The following is a 22,149-nucleotide window of genomic DNA, read 5'->3' as shown; positions in this document are numbered from 1 at the left end:
GGGCAAGAGCAGGAATCCACACCCCACTGTTAGCCTCCTGGTAGAGAAAGGGTTCCACAAGGAGGGCGGGCACAAAGAGTTGAACGCAGCTCTGCTAATGTTATGGTGGCAGAGATAAGCAGGACATTCCCATTTTCTAGCCAGGAGGACTGATTTCTCCCTTTTGACTAAATTTATGGAGAAGTAGAAAAACCAAGTTGGTTCATTAACTTTTCCAGGTCTTGGAATGGTGCTGAAAACCCTTCTCCAGCAATGTGGATGGAGATTAGAGAAATGGAACTTGTGGTTTCTCTTGATTTCTGAGGATCTCAGAAGTTTCTGCAGACTTCATTGCTATGTGTTATTTCTTTACAAAAGGAAATATTATTACAGCATGAGGGCTAGGAAGAGCAGGGTTAACTTAACCCAGTAAATGCAACTTTCTAAATGACTCCATGCTATGGAGGTGATTTTGATCCAGATAGCATGATCAATGCTTATTGTTAAAGGTCTATTCTTTCGATCTTGTGTTGCAATGGCAACCTCAGGGATTAAAATCCTATTTTTTATTACAGTTCCCACTTCACTCATGAAAATGAATAATGTATTATAGGAGATGTGTCAGTGAACTAGAAAAATGTCAGTAACCTCAAAGGATGAAGGTTTTATTTTAAATAGCTTATAAAGAATATATTAACATGCAGTTAATGCTACATGCATTTGAAAATGCAGCACTAGAATAAAAGCTGTGTTTTTCCCCCTTTTGGAGAGAAGAAAATTTTGTTATGACTCTAGGTAATCATGATTTTAAACAATTTGTTTTAAAAAAACATTTGGATTTCTAATAAAAGAATGGGAATGGGAGGTGAGGAATAAAGTCAAAATTAAGTTGGGATAAAAAATAAATGTTACATAAGATCTTTTTTTGTTTTATGTTTATCTCTGTGGTTACACTTACCCTAAACAGCAACCCTTTTATATAGTTGGGTATGGTCTTTTGCCAGGCCCTTCAAATAGCTGGAGAATTGTGAGAAACTGGAGAATGGAGAAATGGCCCCTAGGGGCTTTTCATTTTCTGTATGTTTCTGTTATGATTACAGTATAGTTGAGTGATTGTTAAGCTGATAGAGGAATAGAAGACTTACCTAAGGCTAGAAATAATATGGTGGCCTCATACTGAGAGGGGAAGTTGGTAAGGAAGGAAGAGGGGCAAGGCTGAACCACATTTAAAAATGGATTACAGAGGAGGAAGCAGCATCCTCCAGCCTGATAGACGGCAATAATGCATTCTATTGGTCTGTCGGATCCCTTCTCTGGCCATACAGTGGGTTGTTTAGTCAGCCTGTCTGGATGCTCCAGAGCCTTCCTACTGGATTTCCCCTGTTCATTGGCTTTGTCATCATACCTGAGAAGATGGTTGGAAGACTTCCTCAGCTGGACACTCTATTACTTTGGGAACTCACTATCTGTGATAAGGGCTTGGAAGTCTGTCTTAAGAACTGAACGATTACAGATATCTGTTTCCCAAGGGGGCAATAGTTTGCTTGAAACCCTCAATGGCTGGCTTGATTATACCTTTTTGAGTGATCTAACTGGCTAGTAACAACTGCCAAAAATCTTGTTAAATCTGCCTCTCTAAATCTGGGTTCTTGCCCTTGTGGTTTCAGTCCCTTGGCAACAAGTGCAGGAATCATCCCATTCCCCTGGGCTTTAGATTAACACCATCTATATTGGCTTGTGCCACTTTTTAAAGTTTTTATTTTTTAAAATTAATTTTTATTGGAGTATAGTTTCTTTACACTGTTGTGTTAGTTTCTTGCTGTACAGCAAAGAGAATCAGTTATACGTATAAATATATCCACTCTTTTTTCGATTTCCTTCCCATTTAGGTCACCACAGAGCACTGAGTAGAGTTCCCTGTGCTATATACTAGGTTCTCATTTGTTATCTAATTTATACATAGTAGTGTATATATGTCAGCCCTAATCTCCCAATTCATCCACCCCACTCCCCTGCTTGGTAACCATAAGTTTGTTCTCTACATCTGTGACTCTATTTCTGCTTTGCAAATAAGTTCATCTCTACCATTTTTCTAGATTCCACATATAAGTGATATTATGAAATATTTGTTTTTCTCTTTCTGACTTACTTCACTCTGTATGCCAGTCTATCATCTGGTCCATCCAGTTCTCTGCAAATGGCACTATTTTGTTCTTTTCTATGGCTGAGTAATATTCCATTGTATATATGTGCCACATCTTCTTTATCCATTCATCTGCTGATGAACATTTAGGTTGCTTCCATGTCCTGGCTATAGTAAATAGTGCTGAAATGAACAACAGGATGCACGTATCCTTTAGAATTATGGTTTTCTGCAGATATATGCCTGGGAGAGGGATTGCTGGATCATATAGTAGCTCTATTTTTAGTTTTTTAAGGAAACTCCATACTGTTCTTCATAGTGGCTGTATCAGTTTACATTCCCACCAACACTGAGGAGGGTTCCCTTTTCTCCACACCCTCTCCAGCATTTATTGTTTCTAGATTTTTTGATGATGGCCGTTCTGACCAGTGTGAGGTGATACCTCATTGCAGTTTTGATTTGCATTTCTCTAATAATTAGTGATGTTGAGCAGCTTTTCATGTGTCTGTTGGCCACTGTATGTCTTCTTTGGAGAAATATCTATTTAGGTCTTCCTCCTATTTTGTGATCAGGTTGTTTGTTTTCTTGATATTGAGATGCATGTGCTGTTTATATATTTTGGAGATTAATCCCTTGTCCGTTGCTTCATATGCAAATATATTCTGCCATTCTGAGGGTTGTCTTTTTGTTTTGTTTATGGTTTCCTTTGCTGTGCAAAAGCTTTTAAGTTTAATTAAGTCCCATTTATTTATTTTTGTTTTTATTTCCATTACTCTAGGTGGTGTATTGAAAAAGAACTTGCTGTGATTTATGTCAGATAGTGTTCTGCCTACATTTCCTCTACGAGTTTTATAGTATCTGGCCATACATTTAGGTCTTTAATCCATTTTGAGTTTATTTTTGTGTGTGGTGCTAGGGAGTGTTCTAATTTCATTTTTTTACATGTAGTTGTCCTGTTTTCCCAGCACAACTTACTGAAGAGCCTGTCTTTTCTCCTTTGTATATTCTTGCCTCCTTTGTCATAGATTAGGTGACCATAGGTGTATGGGTTTATCTCTGGAGTTTCTATCCTGTTCCATTGATCTATAATTCTGTGTTTATTCCAGTATCATACTGTTTTGATTACTGTAGTTTTGTAGTATAATCTGAAGTCAGGGAGCCTGATTTCTCCAGCTGCATTCTTCTTTCTCAAGATAGCTTTTGCTATTTAGAGTCTTTGTCTTTCCATACAAAGTGTAAAATTTTTTTGTTCTAATTCTGTGGGAAACGCCATTGGTAATTTGATAGGGATTGAACTGAATCTGTAGAATGCTTTGAGTAGTATAGTCATTTTCACAATATTGATTCTTCCAATCCAAGAACATGGTACATCTCTCCATCTCTTTGTGACATCTTTGATTACTTCCATCAGTGTTTTCTGAGTACAGCTCTTTTGCCTCTTTAGGTAGGTTTATTCCTAGGTATTTTATTCTTTTTGATGCAATGGTAAATGGGAGTGTTTCCTTAATCTCTCTTTCTGATCTTTCACTGTTAGTGTATAGGAATTCAAGAGACTTCTGTGTACTAATTTTGTATCCTGCAACTTTACCAAATTCATTGCTGAACTCCAGTAGACTTCTGGTAGCATCTTTAGGATATTCTATGTATAGTATCATGTTATCTGCAAACAGTGACAGTTTTACTTCTTCTTTTCCAACTTAGATGCCTTTTATTTCCTTTTCTTTTCTGATTGCTGGGGCTAGGACTTCCAAAATTATGTTGAATAAAAGCGGTGAGAGTGGGCATCCTTGTCTTGTTCCTGATCTTAGAGGAAAGGCTTTCAGTTTTTCACCATTGAGAATGATGTTTGCTGGGGGTTTGTCATATGTGGCCTTTTTATGTTGAGATAGGTTCTCCTATGCCCTCTTTCTGGAGAATTTTTAATCAATAATGGTGTTGAATTTTGTCAGAAGCTTTTTCTGCATCTATTGAGATGATCATATGGGTTTTCTCCTTCAATTTGTTCATATGGTGTATCATGTTGATTTATTTGCATATATTGAAGAATCCTTGCATTCCTGGAATAAACCCCCTTGATCATGGTGTATGATCCTTTTAATGTGCTCTTGGATTCTGTTTGCTAGTATTTTTTTTTTGAGGATTTTTGCATCTATGTTCATCAGTAATATTGGCCTGGAGTTTTCTTTGTGACATCCTTGTCTGGTTTTGGTATCAAGGTGATGGTGGCCTCATAGAATGAGTTTGGGAGTGTTCCTCCCTCTGCTATATTTTGGAAGAGTTTGAGAAGGATAGGTGTTAGCTCTTCTCTAAATGTTTGATAGAATTCACCAGTGAAGCCATCTGGTCCTGGGCTTTTGTTTGTTGGAAGATTTTTAATCACAGTTTCAATTTCAGTGCTTGTGATTGGTCTGTTCATATTTTCTATTTCTTCCTGATTCATTCTTGGCAGGTTGTGCATTTCTAAGAATTTGTCCATTTCTTCCAGGTTGTCCATTTTATTGGCATAGAGTTGCTTGTAGTAATCTCTCTTGATCTTTTGTATTTCTGCACTGTCAGTTGTTACTTCTCCTTTTTCATTTCTAATTCTATTGATTTGAGTATTCTCCCTTTATTCCTTGATGAGTCTGGCTAATGGTTTATCGATTTTGTTTATCTTCTCAAAGAACCAGCTTTTAGTTTTATTGATCTTTGCTATCGTTTCCTTCATTTCTTTTTCATTTATTTCTGACCTGATCTTTATGATTTCTTTCCTTCTGCTAACTTTGGGGGTTTTTTGCTCTTCTTTCTCTAATTGCTTTAGGGGCAAAGTTAGGTTGTTTATTTGAGATGTATCCTGTTTCTTAAGGTAGGATTGTATTGCTATGAACTTCCCTCTTAAAACTGCTTTTGCTGCATCCCATACGTTTTGTGTCATCGTGTCTCCATTGTCATTTGTTTCTAGGTATTTTTTGATTTCCTCTTCGATTTCTTCAGTGATCACTTCGTTATTAAGTAGTGTATTATTTAGCCTCCATGTGTTTGTATTTTTTACAGATCTTTTCCTGTAATTGATATCTAGTCTCATAGCGTTGCGGTCGAAAAAGTTACTTGATACGATTTCAATTTCTTAAATTTTCCAAGGCTAGATTTGTGACCCAAGATATGATCTATCCTGCAGAATGTTCCATAAGCACTTGAGAAAAATGTGTATTCTATTGTTTTTGGATGGGATGTCCTAAAAATATCCATTTTTTCCATCTTATTTAATGTATCATTTAAAGCTTGTGTTGCCTTATTTATTTTTATTTTGGATGATCTGTCCATTGGTGAAAGTGGGGTGTTAAAGTCCCCTACTATGAATGTGTTACTGTCGATTTCCCCTTTTATGGCTGTTAGTATTTGCCTTATGTATTGAGGTGCTCCTATGTTTGGTGCATAAATATTTACAATTGTTATATTTTCTTCTTGGATTTATCACTTAATCATTATGTAGTGTCCTTTTTTGTCTCCTGTAATAGTCTTTATTTTAAAGTCTATGTTGTCTGATATGAGAATTGCTACTCCAACTTTCTTCTGATTTCCATTTGCATGGAGTATCTTTTTCCATCCCCTCACTTGCAGTCTGTATGTGTCCCTACGTCTGAAGCAGGTCTCTTGTAGACAGTATATATACAGGTCTTGTTTTTGTATCCACTCAGCCAGTCTGTGTCTTTTGGTGGGAGCATTCAAACCATTTACATTTAAGGTAATTATCGATATGCATGTTCCTATTCCCATTTTCTTAATTGTTTTGGGTTTGTTATTGTAGGTCTTTTCCTTCTCTTGTGTTTCTTGCCTAGAGAAGTTCCTTTAGCATTTGTTGTAAAGCTGGTTTGGTGGTGCTGAACTCTCTCAGCTTTTGCTTGTCTATAAAGGTTTTAATTTCTCCATGGAATCTGAATGAGATCCTTGCTGTGTAGAGTAATCTTGCTTGTAGGTTTTTCTCCTTCTTCTCTTTAATTATGTCCTGCCACTTCCTTCTGGCTTGCAGAGTTTCTGCTGAAAGGTCAGCTGTTAACCTTATGGGGATTCCCTTGTGTGTTATTTGTTGCTTTCCCTTGCTGCTTTTAATATGTTTTCTTTGTATTTAATTTTTTACAGCTTGATTAATATGTGTCTTGGCGTGTTTCTCATCGGATTTATCCTGTATGGGACTCTCTGTGCTTCCTGGACTTGATTAACTATTTCCTTTCCCATATTAGGGAAGTTTTCAGCTATAATCTCTTCAAATATTTTCTCAGTCCCTTTCTTTTTCTCTTCTTCTTCCTATAATTCGAATGTTGGTGCTTTTAATGTTGTCCCAGAAGTCTCTGAGACTGTCCTCAGTTCTTTTCTTTCTTTTTTCTTTATTCTGCTCTGCAGTAGTTATTTTCACTATTTTATCTTCCAGGTCACTTACCAGTTTTACTGCCTCAGTTATTCTGCTATTGATCCCTTCTAGAGTATTTTTAATTTCATTTATTGTGTTGTTCATCATTGCTTGTTTCCTCTTTAGTTCTTCTAGGTCCTTGGTAAATGTTTCTTGCATTTTCTCTATTCTATTTCCAAGAATTTGGATCATCCTTACTATCATTATTCTGAATTCTTTTTCAGATATACTGCCTATTTCCTCTTCATTTGTTAAGACTGGTGGTTTTTTACCTTGTGCCTTAATATGCTGTGTTTTTCTGTCTTTTAATTTTGCTTATCTTACTGTGTTTCAGCTCTCCTTTTCGCAGGGTGCAGGTTGGTAGATTCCATTGTTTTTGGTGTCTGTCTCCAGTGGCTAAGGTTGGTTCAGTGGGTTATATAGGTTTCCTGCTGGAGGGGACTAGTGCCTGTGTTATGGTGGTTGAGGCTAGATCTTGTCTTTCTGGTGGGCAGGTCCACGTCTGGTGGTGTGTTTTGGGGTGTCTGTGGCCTTATTATGATATTAGGCAGCCTCTCTGCTAATGGATGTGTCTGTGTTCCTGTCTTGCTAGTTGTTTGGCATAGGGTATCCAGCACTGTAGCTTGCTGGTCATTGAGTGAAGCTGGGTGTTGGTGTTGAGATGGAGATCTCTGGGAGATTTTCGCCGTTTGATATTACGTGGAGCTAGGAGTTCACTTGTGGACCAGTGTCCTGAAGTTGGCTCTCCCACCTCAGAGGCACAGCACTGACACCTGGCTGGAGCACCAAGAGACTGTCCTCCACATGGCTCAGAATACAAGGGAGAAAAATATAGAAAGAAAGAAAGAGGATAAAATAAAATAAAGTTATTAAAATAAAAAATAATTATTAAGAAAAAAATTTTAAAAAGTAAAAGAAAAAAAACGGACGGACAGAACGCTAGGACAAATGGTGAAAGGAAAGCTATACAGACAAAATCTCACACAGAAGCATACACATACACACTCACAAAAAGAGGAAAAGGGGAAAAAATAATCTATCTTGCTCCCAAAGTCCACCTCCTCAATTTGGGATGATTCGTCGTCTCTTCAGGTATTCCACAGACGCAGGGTACATCAAGTTGATTGTGGAGCTTTAATCCGCTGCTTCTGAGGCTACTGGGAGAGATTTCCATTTCTCTTCTTTGTTCGCACAGCTCCCGGGGCTCAGCTTTGGATTTGGCCCCGCCTCTGCGTGTATGTCGCCCAAGGACGTCTGTTCTTCGCTCAGACAGGACGGGGTTAAAGGAGCCGCTGATTCAGGGGCTCTGGCTCACTCAGGCCGCGGGGGAGGGAGGGGCGTGGAGGCGGGGCGAGCGTGCGGCGGCAGAGGCCGGCGTGACGTCGCGCCGGCGTGACGTTACACAAGGCGCGACGTGCGCTCTCCCGGGGAAGCTGTCCCTGCATCCCGGGACCCTGGCAGTGGCGGGCTGCACAGGCTCCCCGGAAGGGGGCCGTGGGCAGTGACCTGCGCTCGCACACAGGCCTCTTGGCAGCAGCAGCAGCAGCCCCAGCGTCCCACGCCCGTCTCTGGGGTCCGCGCTGTTAGCCGAGGCTCGCGCCCGTCTCTGGAGCTCCTTTAAGCAGCGCTCTGAATCCCCTGTCCTCGCGCACCAGGAAACAAAGAGGTAAGAAAAACTCTCTTGTGTCTTCGGCAGCTCCAGACTTTTCCCGAACTCCCTCCCAGCTAGTCCTGGCGCACTAACCCCTTCAGGCTGTGTTCACGCCGCCAGCGCTCCGACCGAAGCCCGAGCCTCAGCTCCCAGCCCCGCCCTCCCCGGCGGCTGAGCAGACAAGCCTCTCGGGCTGGTGAGTGCTGGTCGGCACCGATCCTTTGTGCGGGAATCTCTCCGCTTTGCCCTCCGCACCCCTGTAGCTGTTCTCTCCTCCGCGGCTCTGAAGCTTCCCCCCTCCGCCACCCGCAGTCTCCACCCGGGAAGGGGCTCCTAGTGTGTGGAAACTTTTCATCCTTCACAGCTACCTCCCACTGGTGCAGGTACCATCCCTATTCTTTTGTCTCTGTTGTTTCTTTTTTCTTTTGCCCTACCCAGGTACGTGGGCAGTTTCTTGCCTTTTGGGAGGTGTGAGGTCTTCACCGTTCACTGTGTGTTCTGTAGGAGCAGTTCCACGTGTAGATGTATTTCTCATGTGTTTCTGGGGAGGAAGATGATCTCCGCGTCCTACTCTTCCGCCATCTTGTCCTGTCTCAGTTTCTAATTTCTGAAAGTACCTTACGTACACTGTTAGTAATCTTCACAGCCATTTGAGCTGGGTAAACTGAGTCAGGAAGGTCAGAATTATTGAATGGATGAATGAATGAGAAAAAGATCACTAGCTTTAACGTATCTGGGACAGTCATAGTCTAACCAAGTTTCAATCCACAAGCATTTATTTACAATTCTGAAAACTTCCACATAATTACAAATGGGACAATATTAATAAATTACTATTTGGACAAAGAAAAGGTACAAGTTAGCACAACACAGTTTACAAACTTACGATGAGGCACATTCAATTTGGTGCTAAGTCATAAAATATTCTTTTGCAATTTATGAAAAATATCCAATAGGCCAAAAAGAAAAAATGATACAAACATCTGTAGACATGACAATGTACAAATTGTGACATAAATCTATCAGAAACTAGAAAATCTATGTTGGTCTTATAGTTCCAGCTTGCTAAAAGATACAGGCTTTGGGTGGAAACACAAAAAAATCCAGACCTGGCCATAACAGGGTTTCCAGAAAGTATGGGAACTAGCAAAGTGTAGGCCTCTGGATGGGAGTGGGTAAAACATGAGATAAAACAGTGCCTTAATGGGTATGTAGTATGCTGGGATGGAAAATATAGGAGCAAGGGATATTTGGAGAATCAGACAGCTAAGTATTTGACACTAACATGATCTACCAGTATCCCATAGGGCCTCGGGTACCATGCAAGGGTCTGAGGGATTCCAGTATTTAATTAAATCACAATGTGACAATGGGAAGAATTAAGGAGAGCCTCAGGGGTAGATGAACTGGGGATGTTACACCAAGACATGTCTCAGTTAACCTGATGGGTTCAAAATGCAGGAAGTGGATATACGGGACAAGACAATACCCTAACTATAAGAATAAAGGTTTACGTCAGGGTAGGGCCTGATATTCCTAAGTGTTGAAATAGAGCTCTTTAGTTTCTTCCTCCTACATGTAAGATTCTTTTAGAGGTTAAGATGATGCTGAGCCTGCAAGCTAAAGTTAAATGGCTGGAACTAGAGAGAGAAAATAAGTTACAGGCTTGGAACAAGGAAAAGCCTAACTACGGGTTTGCATAAATAGAATTGAATGTTGGAACTGAATATTTTAATATGTAAACATATTACTGATACCAAAATGTGTCTTACCACACTTCCCCCAATCTCACACCACCCACCCTAACCTGCGGTAGCTATGGGTCCCTTGATTTCCATGGAAATATAGAGAAAAGAGACACTGATCTGGCTTGCAGGTATTTAGTAAGTTGTTAGCCTCACATCACATACTAGTATCATGTAAGTAGGCCATCTAAAGTAGGAAGCTTAGCGGAAAACCCTTGAAAAATCTTAAAAGCTTAAGCCACATCTCTATACTACAACACCTTTCACAATTTCTTCTCAGATAAGCATCATTTCCATCAGTGAAAAAACTCATGTCTCATAATAGGAAAAATAGGCCTAAAAATTAAACGTGCGTCTTTGGAGGTCCCATCTATGGGATATCTTCCTGGTACTAGAAAAGTCCGCAGAAAGATCGATCTTTTTTTTTTTTTTTTTTTTTTTTTTTTGCGGTACACAGGCCTCTCACTGCTGTAGCCTCTCCCGTTGCGGAGCACAGGCTCCAGACACGCAGGCCCAGTGGCCATGGCTCACGGGCCCAGCCGCTCCGTGGATGTGGGATCTTCCCAGACCAGGGCACGAACCCGTGTCCCCTGCATCAGCAGGCGGACTCTCAACTACTGCACCACCAGGGAAGCCCAAAGATCGATCTTTGCACCCGTGAAAGCTTACCACCAAGGAAAATGACTAGATCCATAGATTTCCTCCCTCATACCAGCTTACCTCACATATAATTCATTAGAAGCTCAGCACTTACCCACATTATCACAGTCACAAGAGTGGTTAGGGAGAAAAGCACTAACCACGGGAACTAAAACAGAGGCAATCCAGGCCAAGTTGGGCTGATGGCAGATACCTGCTCCTTACGCTTGGGTGCATAATGCGACTCACCACAATGCCTTTTTCATAGACCCTTTTTAAAGTTTCTCCACAAAATCCAACAGGTCAAGTTCATTCATGATAATTCAAGATAAACAATCCTCAAGAGAAAAACATGCAATATGTCTTACAATGTTGGAGTCCATAAAAATATGACAAGGAAATAACCATGTAGACAAAACCAGAGCATTTTAAAAAATCTGTATTCTACAAACATACCAGTGAATGCTATTAATAAGGTAATATGACATAAGACAAAATGAGAAATATATGTAAGACTGTTCTCTTTAGTGTACAGAATTCATGGCAGTTGCTGCACTATCGAGCTACTTATATCTATGACTCTGTTCTGGTAATACAAAATGAGGCCAAAGTATGTCAACTTGTTTCCCACAGAAACCAAAAAATCTACATGAATTTCTTCTCTCCTGGGCCCTTTAACCTTATCTGCTCCCAGTTCTCCACGAATGTCCTCTTCCTTCTCTAATTATTCTCCTCTTCATTTTGCTTGGCCTTGCACCCAAGCATGCAAGACAGAGAATCCTAGAGGTCAAAGATTCTAGAGTGGCTCTTTGCAAGGGGGAGGAGATTACAGTAACTGCCACACTGTATATACTTCTGTGCAAAGAAAAACGGACAGTATTCAGAATGTCTCTCACATATAAAAGAGCTGGATGGCAGGATACCTATGTGGCCCAAGGAACCAGAGGTAGCAAATTATGGGCAAAAGAATTGCCACCAAAGGCTGGAAGAGGAAAGTTTGCAACCAGCTTTGTCTCCTAGCTCTCTGGTATTTGCTTCCAACAGGCACAGTCTATTTTGTGAAGCATCAAGCACAGAAAAGAAGACTCCTGCTGCTGGAAGTTGACAGCAAGTAACATCCATGACAGTAAGAATGCAAGATCAAGTCTTGTCCTAGAAACAATGCCCATAATGGAAAAAAAAAAAAAAGAAAGCAGAAGAGAAATATAAGTCCAACCAGGCCCAGCCTAGCCCAGCCCAAGGAAGGTAGGAGTCAAGGAGAAGAAACTAAAAGAGAAGAGCCTTGGACCACAACATTCTCCACAAGGTACACTCAACAAATTTCACCATAGTGTTTAACCAAATTACAAAAAGAGCTTCTTAATCCCTGCTTTTGCTCCTTAAAAGCTGCTATAACTTCACTAATTAGACAGATATGATTACAGAACAACTGTAATAGTTCAAACTAGATGGCTCTTTCCTTCCTAAGGATATTAAATAAGATATATATAGCTTTAAGTATATGATAAATAAAATATAATACTCTGTAGAATATAAGTAACTGTTAGTTAATTATATTAATGAACGTCTGTAAGAAATGTTGCAATGGTTTCCCTAATGTAAGAGCCTGGGGGAAGTAAATCTGTCTTCTAGGATTTCCTCCCAAGAGCTCAGAAATTTACGTGGTGTTTTAGCTCTCCTACACTCTCTCCACCCAACCCCGCCTTCCTGTTGGGCATCGGACCTCCCCATTGGCTATCTCATACCTTTCAACTGCCTGCCTTGTGACATCATTCTCCTACCAAACCTACTAGAGTCTTCGGGTTTCCGTGGAGTTGACTGTAAATAAATTTGGATCATCACAAGTGACCAGTGACAAGTGACCGGTAACCAGTGACCTTTGTACTGGACACACGTGCCGTTCAGCTGCAGCCACTCAGACAGCCTCTGGTGTTTTCACCTCATCCCTTGTATCTGCAGTTGATGTTTCCTCTTCTTCTCTGACCATATCAGGTAAGAAAAGAAACTTTTTAAAGTTTTTCGTTAGATTTATTTTGCCCCTAAATTTAGTAGTAGATTCAAAATAGCATGGAATAATGAGGGAAAATATTGAACTAGAAGTCTGGAGACCTAATTTCAGTTTTCACTTTGGCATTTACTATCTGTGTGACTTTGGACAAATCATTGACGGTCTCACAAAGCCTGATTTTTTCCTTATCTGTTACGCTAGGATACTACATTGGTTGATCACTCTGATCCCTTTCTTTTCTAATACTGAGCCTTAAAGGGTACCCATGTAGGAAATGAAATCAGAGACTTCTCCAGAGCGTTGCAACAGAATCATAGAAAAGCCAGGTGACACAGAAAACTAGCAATATATACCAAGATGTTTCATGTGTAATGGTCTCCCTCCACTAATATTTTGACTAGGTGAAAAGAGAAAATAGGGAGAGAGGATGGAGAGTACTGGGCTATAGGGAGGCCCAGAGTCAAATGTAAGGAAGTTTAGGATTGTTTTCATCAGCACAGGCCAACAGGAACCAAGAGATAGGAAAAAATATAAGAATGAAGAGGGAAAGCATAGAGGAGCCCTCAAGAAAAACGTAGTTTGCAATGGAATGTTGATGGGAACCAAAGATTTTAAACTAAAGCAGAAACAGCATAGAGTGAATTCTGCTTAGAGCAGGGCAAAACAAAGTTGATTGTAGCAAATCCTTATTTTAACAGACTAAGAAGGAAAGTAAGGACAGAACAAGGTATCACCAGGAAAGGCTGCTTATCGGAAAAGTCATACGCAGTTGTTTTTCTTTTATTGCCTCTCTGAATACAGTTGGCACTTGACAGTTTTGAATATAAACATTTTAGAAATATGTTCTAGAAATGATGCTTCCTATATACAAGAAACCAAAGTGGTTATCTAGGGGTCTGCTTTTCAATGTTTTATTCTTTCTAATTTTTAAACTATGTAGACGTTTTACCAATTAAAATTTTTAAATGATATCTTCTAAATTGAATCAGAAGGACTATGTCCTTTGTGTGATATGTAGGTTCTAAGGCAAGGTTGCTTTTCATCTTTACAGTCCTTTCCCTCCTAACGCAGAGAGCACATTGATCAACAGCCACCGTTCGTTTTTAGATCTTAGCTACCTAAGAAGAAAGAGAAAAAGTCAAGCCCCACATCTCTAATAACACGTTGAGGGAATTCCCTGGCGGTCCAGTGGTTAGGACTCAGTGCTTTCACTGCCAGGGCCACGCGGCATGGCAAAAAAAAAAAACAAAAAAAAACCAAAAAAAACCCACCATTTATCTAAAACAATATTGTGGAGTCCTTTGGATTTTCTTACATTTGAAAATCTTTTTTAATTGGATTCTAGTGATGATGGTTTTTTTAGGTTTTGGGATGTCATCTTCTTGGATGTTGAAGATGATTGTAATCTAAGTTCTAGGATAAATACAAAAACCTTCTTGATACTTTTTAAGCTTCTTTTCTGCTTATGATATATTTCTATTCTTTGAAATATATATTTCTGCCAGGGTTAATACCTGTTACTTGCTGGGTAAAAATATGAATGAGCACAATAATGAAATTCTTTTACACTTATTATTTGGCTGTCTGCTTTGTACCAGTTTCAATTGAAATACTTGTCTCTATATATTGTGGCTACCTATACATTCACATTGATTGAACCTTGTTGCTTGTTATATGCATTTTTACTGATATATCTTCTCTGTCTGTATGTATTGGCTAGGAATTCATTCAAAATCACCTTCTATCATGTTTTTTGGTTAATAGTATTCACTAAAATAGAGTGGGCAAAGTACACTTTCATAATATCGCATGTATGGTACAGAATGTCATTTGCTACTAAATTCATTATGCTTTGATACTTGCCACATACCCCAGTTTTCATTAATATCTGTGTACTTCTTTTTTGTTATATAATATGTTTTTCATGATTTTTCTTTGTCTTTCTAGAACTTATTGTATCTTCCTCCATGTAAATCATACGCTATGTATCAGTTTATTCATGTATTAATTATTACTGCTATTATTATTGGTGGTGGTGTTATAACCACTTTACAGATGAGTAATCTGAAGTAATCAGATAACTTTTTTCTTTCCAAAAGCACTTAAGAAATTCACTTTCGGGGCTTCCCTGGTGGCGCAGTGGTTGAGAGTCCGCCTGCCGATGCAGGGGACACGAGTTCGTGCCCTGGTCCGGGAAGATCCCACATGCCACGGAGCGGCTGGGCCCGTGAGCCATGGCCGCTGAGCCTGCGCGTCCGGAGCCTGTGCTCCGCAACGGGAGAGGCCACAACAGTGAGAGGCCCACGTACCGCAAAAAAAAAAAAAAAAAAAAAAAAAAAAAAAAAAAAAAAGAAATTCACTTTCGGGTAATCATTTTGAGGTAGGATGAGAAACCAGGCTTGAAGAGGGTAAAAATGACTCTTTAAATTTACCAGTTGGACTGAGCTGTATGTGAACTCTAGGTAATAGCGTGGGAACTGCACAAGCAAAGTGAGACACTGAAGATTACAATGGTAAGAGCCGTACAGTTTTCTAACGGACAAAAAAAAAAGCCCATATTATAAGTTCTATTTCTCCTGCTTTCTGGCAGTATCATGCTCAGAGTAGCGTCCTGGCAAGGAAGTCAGGATACTTAGGTTCTGAAACCTGGTGAGGATACTAACATAATGAGAGAACTTGAACAAGTCAACCCGACCTCTCTGAGCCTCAGTTTCCTTCCTCATGAAATGAGACTGTGAAAATAGAAGTTCTCTAAGGTCCTCCTAGTTCTAAAATGCTTCCAGTCTAGGAAACAGCATAGAAGTCAATACTAGTGCAGGCTGAAGGGAAAGATAGGGCAGGGAGAAGGTTGCTTCCAGCCTAGAGAAGAACAATGTCTGAACCATACCACTTGGGTCTCTGCCCATCTGTGCCCCAGATGGGAGCACAGGCAGTTAATATAGAAGAGTGTAAAACTGCTCAGTCCTTACAACCATCATAACTGTCTGATTTTTGGTTTCTCAGTAAGTATTGACACTAGAGGTGTCCTGACAGCAAGAACCTTAAGATAATGCTGTTCCTTAAACATAGTGAGAATTTATCAGTCTCCCTGATTTTTTCATCACCCTCTTGTTCTTACAGAAAATTTCCAAAATCCATCTGTACTTGGAACTCTAAATTCTCTGCAGCACTCTCTTCCTGTGGTGAACAATGTAGCTTCCCTAACAGGAAGTGTCTGCAACTTCTCCAGAGTCTCTGCTCCTGCTGTCAGTTAGGCATCAGCTATGGCTACCTCTTTCCAGACACTCATGGGTAGTGCCGACCTTCACCAACATTCTAGCACGACTATGTTATCTGGAGTTACTGACCAGAGCCAGATCCCGAATTCAGCTGCTTCCTATCCAGGTGTTTTTGAGTGGGGCATCACAGAAAGCACTGAAAAGAATTCTTCTTCACTCGGAGACTTTACTCTGGCACTCACTGACCAGCATACAGCTGCTTCCTCCATGTTTATGGCAGCCCATATGATAAAATTACAGACACCAATAACATGGTCCCTCTGTATCCATCACCTTCTGCCAGCCTTGCTCAGGGAACATCATCTCAGATTCCAAATCAGGGACACAGCCTGTCACTTCCCTACCAGGAAGGAAGCCAGGTATATTACTATAACCAAGGCACACTGGGGTCTTTACTGTATGGAGAACTTGGCTCCTGCCTGCAATCCTATGGCTCTGTGTCATACACAGGAAGTAGGGCCTCTGTGCATCCAGAAATGGTCATGGTACTAAAGGAGATTTAGCCCACAAATATCCTACCACCAGCTTCCACCTCTGGAATCTACTACCCTGTGTCTGCTCAACCCATCACAGAAACAAGTTTTCAGGGTGAGTACAAACAGCAAGAAAGTTGAACAATGAGGTCAGCATTCAAAAATGGGATCAAATCTACAGCTGGGAAGTGGTGTATAGACAGGTAAAATTTAGATCCTGAGCCTTTAATAACCACTATCTTCGCTCAGGGCTCTCTGTTTTTAGACTCTATAAGAACACCAAGGGCTTCGTGGTGGCACAGTGGTTAAGAATATGCCTGCCAATGCAGGGGACACGGGTTCGAGCCCTGGTCTGGGAAGATCCCACATACCGCGGAGCAACTAAGCCCATGTGCCACAACTACTGAGACTGCATTCTAGAGCCCATGAGCCACAACTACTGAGGCCCACGCACCTAGATCCCATGCTCCACAACAAGAGAAGCCACCGCAATGAGAAGCCCGCACACCGCAACCAAGAGTAGCCCCTGCTAGCCGCCACTAGAGAAAGCCCATGCACAGCAATGAAGACCCAGTGCAGCCAAAAAAGTACATACATAAATAAGTTCAAAAAATAAATAGATAAAAGTAAATATAAAAAAGAACACCTAATGCAGAGGGAAGGTGGGAGGGACACTGCAGAGGTCATCTATGCTACATGTACAAGAACCCCGAGAGCATACCAATAGGTACCACATTTTTCACTGCTGTAGCCGATCACTCCCCCTGTACTACCACACTGTATCACTGCCTTCCCTGATCTACTGCTAGAGTCTCTTTGGAAGGTGTTTCAGAACTCTTGTTATGATAGTGCCAGTTTAACTGTCCTCACTTCCTTCATTTATACCAGGATTTAAGACCTGGTGGTCCGAGATCCTGTCCAGAGCGAGCAGGCCAAGACTCTGTCTTTGTTTCTCTATTTCATCAGGAAGGGCTCTACTCCCTCCTCGTTCATGGTGTGAAGAGTTCTTAGCCTCTCAGGAAAGTGGGGAGAATTGAACGGACTCTATATGAGAATGCCAGGCTTTGTAAAACATTTCATTTTTAAAAAATAACACTCATTTTTTAATTGACTGATAGCAACCCTATGAAATACAAAGAAAGCCAAGAATCAGTGACATGAAATGATCACCAGTAAGAATTACAACAGTCACCACTTATCTCATAGCATAGGGCACTGTCCATGATCCTTAAGAAGAGTTAGTAGAAATGCCTTGCCCATCTTGCCCCCAAACACCATGTACCTTGAAAGGTACATGACTGCTGTGTTGGTGTTTAGGGGGAGCATCTCACTTACCAGGGACTGACTTCTACCTTGATTCCTTGGTGCGGATGGAGACTTCCCTGGTGATGAAAAACTCCCTGGGATTGCAACCTTCAAGCCAGATATCTTGTGTGACACAAACTCAAGAACTCCCCAAGTCCTGCAGGGGCAGAAATATTCAGACACTTGAGAGTAACCCACCACCTGAACTTGGGGACATTTCAGGGACAGCTCCAGTCCGGAGTGCCAGTAGTCTCCTGGCCCTGCCTCCAGCTTCAAACCAGGGACAAATAAAGAGTAAGAACTTGGAAGATATTAAAACCAAGCTTTCGAAGCCTCTGGATGCCTACCAGATCCCAAGAGAAAACCAAGAGCCTCCACTACTCCCTTCAGAAATCCCTGATACTCACCAGCTCCCGGGCTGCACTGACCCTGTCAGCCAAGAGGAGCAGCCTGGTTCTGAAAATGCTGATCTGGGAAAGAACAGCCTGAGTCTTGAGGACCGAGGGACACTTGAAAATGGGATGGAATCTAGCAGTGGTTTTGCAGACATTACTGCACTGGCGGAGGATATTCACCTTCCCCAGCTCTTTAATTCTTTGAAAGATCTTGATCAATCCAAAGGTCCCAACGTGATCAAAGCCAAAGACACCAGAGCCATTAAGGTGAATCAGGTGCAGGAAAAGCCAAGTGTCATAAAGGTTCCCTCTGATCAACCCAGGAAGAACAAACATAAAGCATCTGAGCCTATCAGTGGTGCTCCCAAGGCCAAAATCCAGCCAAAGAATCCAGAGTGCCTATTAGGGGGAGAAGTGGTTCTATGCAATGCTGCAGTCAGTGACAGGGCTCCTGTGAACACGGCCAAGCATTCTAAAGGCCAACCTCAGAAAGCTGCATCCAGAAAGATCAGCAAAGCTAAGAGCCACGGGCAGGAAAGGACCACAAGGACCAGAGGAAGAAAGAAGGCTGAAGAGAATAAGCAGGGAACAAGGTCAAGGCAGAAGAGAAGCCAACAATTCCCCAGACGAAGCGAAAGGAACACCAAACTGACCTTATCCAAGAGAGCTTTAAAAAGCCTCGAACCTCCCTAGGCATGCGCGTGCTGGAGTCTGGGAAGGTTTTTCATGCACTGCGAGAGAAGAATGATAAGAAAACTGGGCTCTCTTCCTGTCAGGTCTTGGGAAATTCAAGCAACCCTAAAGACCCCCAGCCACCCCCAGCTATCCAGCCATGGCAGTGTACCCCACGTGAGGGTAAGAGTCCTGAGAAAACTCAAGTCGAAGCCCAGAAACCAGACAGCAGTGCTGAAAAAGAGTGTCCATCTCCATTCCAGTATGAGCTGCCTCCTCCGGGGAAGGTCAAGTTGATACCTCTGCCTTTTTCTGCCCGGGACAAGCCTCAAGCTCGACCTGCTCCTCGGAGGCCACAGTCTCTGGCCTCACATCGGCCTGTTGTGGTGGACCATGCCCAGCCTGCTTCTTCTAACTCAGCTCAACCTGCTGCAGCCAGTTCATCCCAGCCAGCTCCTGCCTCTTTGCCAGGTCCTGCCAAAGCAGCTCAGCCAACTGACCAACCCAACCCAACCGGGTTGGACTGACCATACCCAGCCTAGTGTCCGTCATTCTGCTGCTCCTAGGCCTGCACTCTACAAAACTTCATCTTGCACTTCTCTCCAGCAGGAGCCTGTTCCCCCTGCTGTGACTAAGCGCCAGTCCCCACCCAAGCTCCAAACCCCATTTCTACTCCAAGACTTCAGCAAGCAACGAATTCTATGGAGGGAACCCAATGTTCCTGAGCCAGTCATGTCAAAGCCCATCGAACAAAAGCAGAGGTCAGAGCGGAAGGCCACGAAGAGGCGGGCTCTACAGGAACGTGAGAAGCCTGCCAAATACACCTCTTTGGGGAAACTGCAATTTTTCATTGAGAGAAAAAAAATGGAAATTGCTGACTACTACGGATATTTAAAGTAAGAGCTGCTAGGATTGTTTGTGCCACCTTGGGTACCAGCTGCTCTTCCATATATAAGATAGGTATAAATTTCTCTATTTACTTTGATATATTTTAAAACAATAAAACTGAATAAATAAATGTAATAGAATTAATAGATGAGTAATAAACCTTTTGAATTTTGAGATGCTGCTAACTGTGGCGTGTTTTAGTTCTTTCTGTTCTGTTTTTGATGGGGTTGGAATCAAAGTCTGCATGAGAAAGGAAGGACTGAAAGTTGGATTGGAGAATGAAGGAAAGGGGTAAAAACTGAGGAAAGAGGAAGGAACTTGGCCCAGGTCTAGGAAGGTCGAAAGAGATTCATGGATTTATGAAAGGAAGCAGGAGTGAGGATGAAATGGCAGAAGTAAAAAGCAGGGTCAGAGGTCAGGGTTGAAAGAACAAAATGTGAGTAGAGCTGAAGATGACAGAATGTGAGTCTAGGTTTACTAGGAGAAATAGAAAAAGTCTCTTGGGGAGGTTGGCCTTAAGTCTCACAACCACCACATAGGTATTTAAGAAAACAAGGGGTTCAGGACACATCTCTGAAATGTTTGAGTTGCCTTATGCAGGTGTGATTATAGTGGGGGAATAGGGAAACCTACCAGAGAGGTGGCTAGGGCTCAGAGTTATCCTAGGGGCAGCTGACGACAGGGGCAGAGCCAAGGGAACTGCTGCCTCAGGAGACCCACGAATAGGGCCTGGTATGAAAATCACCATGTACTCAACACCTAAGCACCAGGGCAGCTAATGCACTATTCACTTAATCCTGGCAACGACAGGCAAGGCCAGTATTCCTGTGCCACTTCACTTAGAGAGGTGCAGCAAAGGGCTGAGGTCACATTGCATGTGGAGGTACAAGGCCTCAATTTGAGGCCCAAATGCCTCCGAAGTCCTCAGTATTTGCAAGTGCCTGCAGGCGTCCAACCTGGCTTTCAGAGCACAGCATCCTGAGGTTACTGGTGGACGAGCCCAAACTTCTGGACAGGCCTAAATATTAACTTGAGGGGCTTCCTCCACTGACCAGGGCGCGTGCTGCCTTCTGTAAACATCACCGTCAACTGAAACGCACGAGAAAAACCCAACGGAAGCGTCCACTTTCACGGGTGAGAGCGGTGGGGGCACGCGCACGGGGCAGCTGCTCCAACAGCCACAGGACGCAGGCACCCAGCGGTTCAGGGGCTCCCTGGGAGGCCTCGTGGGGCTGCTCGAGGGAGTGAGGAGGGGAGAGAGCGGCAGGGGGTGGGCGTGAAAAGGAATGACGTGGGGAGAACGGAGAGCTGGAGACAGTGGATCGTGGATAGTGACCATGGGAAAACTGGGAATTTGCATTTTCAAGATTAATTTGTTGAGATGTCATTCACATGCCATAAAATTCACCTCCTGAAACTGCAAATTCATTTCGTACATTCTCAAGCCTATGCAACCATCACCATCATCTATCCCATCACGTTTTCATCACCCCAAAAAGAAGCCCCGTAACCATCAGCAGGCCCTCTTCATCCCCTCCTCCTTCAGTCCCTGCAACCATTCATTTCCTTTCGGTCGCTATGGTTTTGCCTTTTCTGGACATTTCATGAAATAACACAACTGTGACCACTGTGTGGGGCTTCTTTCACTTAGCATAATGTTTACAAGTTCGTCCATGTCATAGCATGTGTCAGTACTTCATTGCTTTTTATGACCGTATAATATTTCACATATACACCACATTTAAAATATCCATTCATCCATTGATGGGCATTTCGGTTTTTTACACTAATAATCTCCATTTATTGACAGTTGATTCTGTGCCAGGCAGCACCAGGCTAAGTTACTGACCTTATTTCACAGATAAAGAGGCTTGGAGAGTGTGAAGAGTTTGCCCAAGATTAAGAGCTAGTAATTTGCGGAATTGGGGTTTGAACTCAGGCGACCTTCAGAGGTAATAAATTCACATGACAGAACATTAGAAAAGGTACACAAGGGTATTCAATGAAAAGTCACCCTTTTCCCCACGTTCCCCAGCCACACATTTCCCTCCTCAGAGGCATCTGCTTTTGCCATGCTGTGGATCCTTGCAGAGAACTATTTATACCTCAACATGTATGTATCACAATTTATTGACTCATCTGTCCCACGGATTTGAAATGTCACTTTTATGGTATAATAGATTCTTATACGTACTTATATTACTCTTTTCAGAGCTGTCCTGACTTTTTTGCCTATCTTTTATGTTTTCCATTTCTCTAAAATTCTTTTTATCTTCTTTTTTGATTTAAAAAACATTTTCCCTTTCCTTGTTTGTTTCTCTTAAGGCATTATCCATTATGTTCATTCACCTGTATTATTCTATTTAATTTATTTATTTTTGGAGGTGTCGGGTATTAGTTGCAGCACGTGGGCTCTTCGTTGCACTGCGTGGGCTCTTCCTTGCGGCTCGTGGGCTCTCTAGTTGTGGCGCATGGGCTCCACAGCACGTGGGCTCAGTAGTTGCGGTGTGTGGCTTAGTTGCCCTGCGGCATGTGGGATCTCAGCTCCTCAACCAGGGATCGAACCTGCATCCCCTGCATTGGAAG

General features: G+C 42.0%; 1 pseudogene across 1 annotated transcript; it reads left to right on the top strand.

The window, feature by feature from the left end:
- The first annotated feature begins 12,478 nt into the window (after positions 1–12,478).
- Positions 12,479–19,575, top strand: LOC307064826 (uncharacterized protein C2orf78-like; annotated as a pseudogene). The gene is made up of 3 exons: positions 12,479–12,536; positions 15,673–16,418; positions 17,642–19,575. The product of its transcript is annotated as an uncharacterized protein C2orf78-like (transcript).
- The last annotated feature ends 2,574 nt before the right edge of the window (positions 19,576–22,149 follow it).

This window comes from Hyperoodon ampullatus (genome assembly GCF_949752795.1).
Source record: "Hyperoodon ampullatus genome assembly, chromosome: 15".
NCBI classification, from domain to species: Eukaryota; Metazoa; Chordata; class Mammalia; order Artiodactyla; family Ziphiidae; genus Hyperoodon; species Hyperoodon ampullatus.
This window is presented reverse-complemented; position numbering and strand designations above follow the sequence as displayed.